Below are 6,000 nucleotides of genomic sequence, written 5' to 3'. Positions count from 1 at the left end.
TTGGACACTAGAGTGTCCGCTGGTGTGGTGTGACCCCGGGGGGGTACTCAGTACAAATGACCATACGGGGACGTGCCGCAAACATGGGTAGCATTTTCGGCCTTCTGGGATATCAATGACCCTTTTTCAAAGCCTATTTTGGTATATGAATGGGTCCTTTTTTTAAATTTCTAGCCAAAATTTTCAAAATCTTCCCAAAATTTTGGATTGGAAGACAATTTTGGTTAAATTCGCCCGAAAATTTTGACTTTTGGTATATCAATGGGTCCAAATTTCTTGAAAAACTGGTATATTTATGGGTCCACTTCCAAAATCTCAGCGGCACGTCCCTACCAAAACCAAACTTGAGTACCCCGGGGTGTGACTATAATTAAGGCCTCGTTCTCCCGCTAATACTATATGCAATTATATATAAATTAGTAATATATACAATCAGTAATAGAATTATCAGTCAGTTACCATGGTAACGCAGACAAATTGTCATTATTTATTAATAACGCATCAACAAAATTCTATAAGATATAATAATAATAGGCTATAATATTATTATTTATCATTATAAACATAATAACCATTTTCTTGGTTGAAATAATAATACCGGTTGTAACATAAGGGGCTGTACAATAATTATGAGCCCTGGGGAGGGTAAAATTGGGGGGGGGGGGGGGAGAAATTTTTGGCGAGCCGAAAGGGGGGGCAAGCAATTTTTGGCAAGCCGAGAGGGGGCACACATTTTTGGCACACATTCTAGAGGTGCCTTTTAAATAAAATGCTCTAAAAAGTGTTAGGAAAACCGTACGGAAACGCTTAATGCAAATTTTCCTGCTCGCTGCGCTCGCAACATGTATATAGACCATTTAATGTTTGCAAATTGGGATCCCACAAATTGCAAGGGGGGGCAAAGAATTTTTTGGCGGGCCGAGAGGGGGGGGCAAGCGATCATGGCCGACAGCTACATCAGTTGAAAATATCTGGGTGCAACTCAATAGCTTGAACAAAGAGAGCAAGAAGATGGGACTGAATATAGATTAGAACTGAGCATACAGGCTTTCGTAATAAGTAATGTGCCAATTATATTGCTTGAATCACCTTGGGTTCGATTGAGTCGATAATCTGCAGAACTATGCCAAAAAAATCAAGAAGCGGAGCAACTGCAGTGCCGCGGGAAAATATTGACTATACCAGAGACGTTGTAAGGCATTTTTTGGTTGAAGGTTGAGTAACGAAAAGTATTATTTACTGAGGAAATCTACTAAATATCATTACAGATCGACTCGATCTTACTTCGCGGAAGAACTTTATTTCCTTGTCATTTGACCGGCGTTGAAACTTAAATGGCATAGACATATTTTAAGCACGGAATTTTAATTCTCACTGCACGGATTTTTAATCTCACTGCATGAGTGTGTCAGAAGGCACATTGATATAGCCCCTGCTTTGTAAATTTGGTATTTAATGATTTGGGAGTGAGAAGGAGATAGAATTAGAGAGAAAGAGCGAGTGGGAGGGAGGGAGGAAGAGAGAAAGGGTAGAGAGATAGAGAGTATTAAGATCTAGAGTGATGGGAGAGAGAGAGACAGAGAGACAGAGAGGGCGAGAGAGGGGAAGATGAATAATATATAAATCAGCAGGAGCAAAAGCCTTTATGAAAATATAAACGAAGGCTATTTTAAACAATAATTTTCTACTCCTTCGATTCCTCCACGACTTTTACAGTGAAGCATATTCCAATTCTCTTAGAAATTAGTGATATTTTTATGTTCTTGTTTCTCAAACACGCATTCATGCAAATATATCTTTTTTTTTCAGGCCCGCCAACAACTGTGTCTCTTATTGTTTTTATGGAAAGTATTGGCCCACTTGAGGAACGCACTATGGTAAGAGGAATAACGCAGTGTAAAGACCATTAATAGACCTAAAATTGTACTTTACTGCCGTTGATGGGGTGACGATGTTCACCCAATCAATCAGCGGTATATGTCACGTGACACGTGACGTAAGGGGCTGACTCAACGGTTTTTGGAAGAACATTAATTTTTCTTTGACACCACATAACAAATTGTTTGTGAAGATTTCATGATTACGTTTTAATCCAATGGATACGTCAAAAATTGCGATATTGCACCCGACTCCCTGTCATCCATGGCAGGACCTCCACCTTACACGTATGTACATTAACACAAGCAGCACGCATGCATATACCCCCCCCCCCCACACACACACACAATCTGAAACGCATTCCATCACAAGTAAATAGGAGCTAATAGGCCTACTCACCTCACACACACACATACAGCATTAATAGATATCAAATAGGCCTACATGTTAACAAAATATTATTCATCAGTATAGAAGGCCAAATTTATGGCACATGTACGAACAACACTACCATGGTAGCACATACACGGCCATCTCATCCTATAGCCATACACACAGCCATTTATATTCATTTTTAACCTTCTCCAGTAAATTGAGTAAATTTCCCAAAAACAATAACCAAAAGTGGGTGTAAATTGTCCTAATATCTTAAAATTAAAGAAACCTTGTACATATTGTATATCCCCAGCAAACACAAAACGTTTTTGACATCATTCGCATAAGGTTATAGAAGGTTGTCAGAAAACGTTTAAATGTCGGGTTATATAAAGGGTATATTAAGAGTATAAAACGTTTTCATAACCTTAAAAAAAATTTTTTGATAATCTACTGCTCAGCAAACAAAAACGTTTTACCAAAAACGTTTAAATGTCGGGTTATATGAATGGTATAAAAACGTTTTAATAACATTGTTATTTTTGGGTTAAAAAAATATTTTGCGAAAAATGTTTGCCCAAAATATTTTCAATAACGTTTTGAAAACGTTTTCATGACCTTTATATAACCCGACATTTAAATGTTATTAAAAGGTTTTGAATAAAAAAAAAACATTTTAAGAACATTTTTGTGTTTGCTGGGTTAAAATATTTCAACATAATGTTATTTAAGTATTGACACAATATTTGGCAAAAATGTTTGCAAAAATAGTTTACAATAATATTTTTCGAAAACATTTCAAAATATTGTTGTAGTGTGTTTTCATACAAAACATTTTAAAACGTTATTATAACCTTTATATAACCCGACATTTGAATGTTATTAAAACGTTTTTACCTAAACCAAAAGCCAAAATATAACTTATTTAAAACGTTTTTAAAATGTTTTTGTGTTTGCTGGGTCAATAACATAATAATACGGTAGTAGCTAATGGAAGAAATCGCTAAAAAAATATGAAAAAGATTCAATTTCAAGAGGTTTGGGTCAAAAATCATAGGTTACAGAAAAACGTTCCGATTTAATCCCAACATGCACCTCAATAAACTCATATACCTTTCATGATGATGCATAAAATCATTTGTCAAAACTTTCCCATGTAAACATGACAAAACTAGACAAAAATCACTAAAAATACATTAAATCAAGAGCATTGATTGAATGAAGTGATGACTTAGTTTATAGATATTAGATATCGACGTGTCATGTATTCTGTACACAGAATAAGAAGTTTCTACTCCATTTAGTTTCAAAGAAAAAGCTAGTTTAAATGTGACCTATTTTATATAAAAACGGTGACCAAAATCCTCTAAAAGCGTGACCGTTGCCATGGAAACAAAATAGAGCGGGCAAGTTACAAATTTGACAATAATAGCAGAATAGATTCTCCAGACTATTTTCTGAATATTTTGATATATGGTTTGTCCACTTGAAACATCTGACCTAAATGAAGTACTTTTGGTTACATGGTCCCTATACTGTTTCACTCAAAATGAGCGCATGAGACGGACTTCGATTAGTGCAAGCCATTTGGACACTTTTTTTTTGTATTATTTTGAATATTTTTGTACACGGGGGAAATCTGTCGGAGGTGTACATACAGTAAACAATGGTAAACTATAGCACTACCCAAGAACCATCTTTGCAATAAACATATGCAATGTATTAGATTGCAAATATTCAACATGACGTCTATGATAATTTATTTGAAGGGCGGCTCCGGGGGAGGGGGGACACATTTTTGACGATCCGGAGAGGGAGGGGGAAAACACATTTTGACGATTTTTTTGGTGAATTTGAGAACATTTTGTACAATTTTCGGTCACCGATGGATACCAGAATGGCCCAATACAATTGTATTTGCCATAAAATTTGGGCGAGCAAAGCGAGCCTGAAAACCTTTTATGAGCTCCCGTTCAAAAATCTAAATTTGCCCCTGATGGCATATACCAATATTAATGCGAGCCACTCTGTATTCCAGGATTTCTCTTCCAGTTTTTATACAGCAATGGATTGGGTTGACACTAGGTTAACTTACACTGGTGAAAAATATATCATCTTAAAAGGACTTGATATTCAACAGTTTTGGATTCCTGATGTTTTCTTCATGTACGAGAAAGAAGGGCAGCATCATGATATCATCCAAGCCAATCAAATGCTCAAAATTTTACCGGATGGAAAATGCCGATATGTCGTGAGGTAAAGTTTTACTTTGTATATTTTGGCTATTGCAGAAATTAACTTCACCTCCCCTTAAGAAGACGTGAGATTCCCATGTCTTCTCTGTTCCCTAATGAAGACATGGGAAAATAAAATTGTCCTATGTCTTCTTTAGGGGTAAACGTTCTTTTAGCGATTGCGAGCACCAACAAATTATACACACACCCTGCAGCGATGCATAGTGATGTGGGGGTATGACCTTTTCAACCCATAGGGTCAGTTGTTCCGGCGCTTTTCATTTGAATAAATTTTCTGGGCTCCTGGTCTATACACACGGGATCGCCGGGAGCGATATTATTTATTCTTCATTTGTAAATTTTGAATTTCTTTTCCGCTTTTCATATTTTAGCAAACTTATTTACCATATGTGTTTTAAAAATGATATATAAAAAAACTCGCTGCTGAGCAACTTAATATAATGACGTCGAACGCAAAGTGTTATTAGAGACATTGCGATTTCCAAACATAGACATCGGACGATCTATTCAAAACCACTCTTATGTATCGAAGCGAGGGCACGTATTTAGCTATTTTTGAAGATATTCCACGTGCGAAATCGACGTAGATACATCGTTGAAAATGCACAAAATTTGTCCATTTCACAATATGTTAAAGACAGTCAAAGATAATGCACATACGAAGGAAAGTCTAATTATTATTATGATCCTTTTTGTTTGTAACAAATCATTATAATAAAGGTACAGCGATGTGTTAAAAATGGACCAAATTTAAACGCAATATTCATACGCAGAGATTGCCCATTGAAATGTGTGTTTTGGATTCCAACGTAGAATAAAACGCAGATGCTACGTTGATTTTACCTCATGTCTAAGTCCATGTAACGCGCCCAATTTTCAGGACGAAAAGTCTCATTTTGAAAGTAAAGTCATGATGTATGGATGTAGTGATCTTTAATCTACCAAAATATATGTTTTTGGGCAACTATAATATTTGTGGAGCACAAAAAAACAATTAAGTTTAATCAGCATGTAGGTCAAAATTTTAGTCAAAATCAAAAGCGGCCTGTTTGAATTAAGCAGAGACTCAGCTTACTGTTATTGTGTCAATCACTATGCCCTCTATCAACCTAGATTAGATTAGATCAAATGTTATAGTCTTTCATTCCAGCTGACTCGTTCTCCTTCGTGACAAATGAGCACAATCCAGTTTGGAATCGAGACTAGCAATATTTAACACCGTATTAACGTACGTAAAAACGTACGTTCCACGTGCTGCGTTTGGAACATCGCAATGTCTCTATTAATAATTAATTAATTCTGTTTTGTAGCATAATTTGTACATGCTGCTCATATATAATTTTATATAAAACCTGTTATAACCGTTTGGTACTTTTTTTTATTCTAGAGTTTCTTTGACAACTGTGTGCCGTATGCTACTACAACGATTTCCATTTGACACACAGACGTGTTCCATTCACATGTTTAGTTGTAAGTTTTCCATTCGCCGTAG

This window comes from Amphiura filiformis, unplaced genomic scaffold (genome assembly GCF_039555335.1).
Source record: "Amphiura filiformis unplaced genomic scaffold, Afil_fr2py scaffold_37, whole genome shotgun sequence".
Lineage (NCBI taxonomy): Eukaryota > Metazoa > Echinodermata > Ophiuroidea > Amphilepidida > Amphiuridae > Amphiura > Amphiura filiformis.
Note: the sequence above shows the minus strand (reverse complement) of the source record.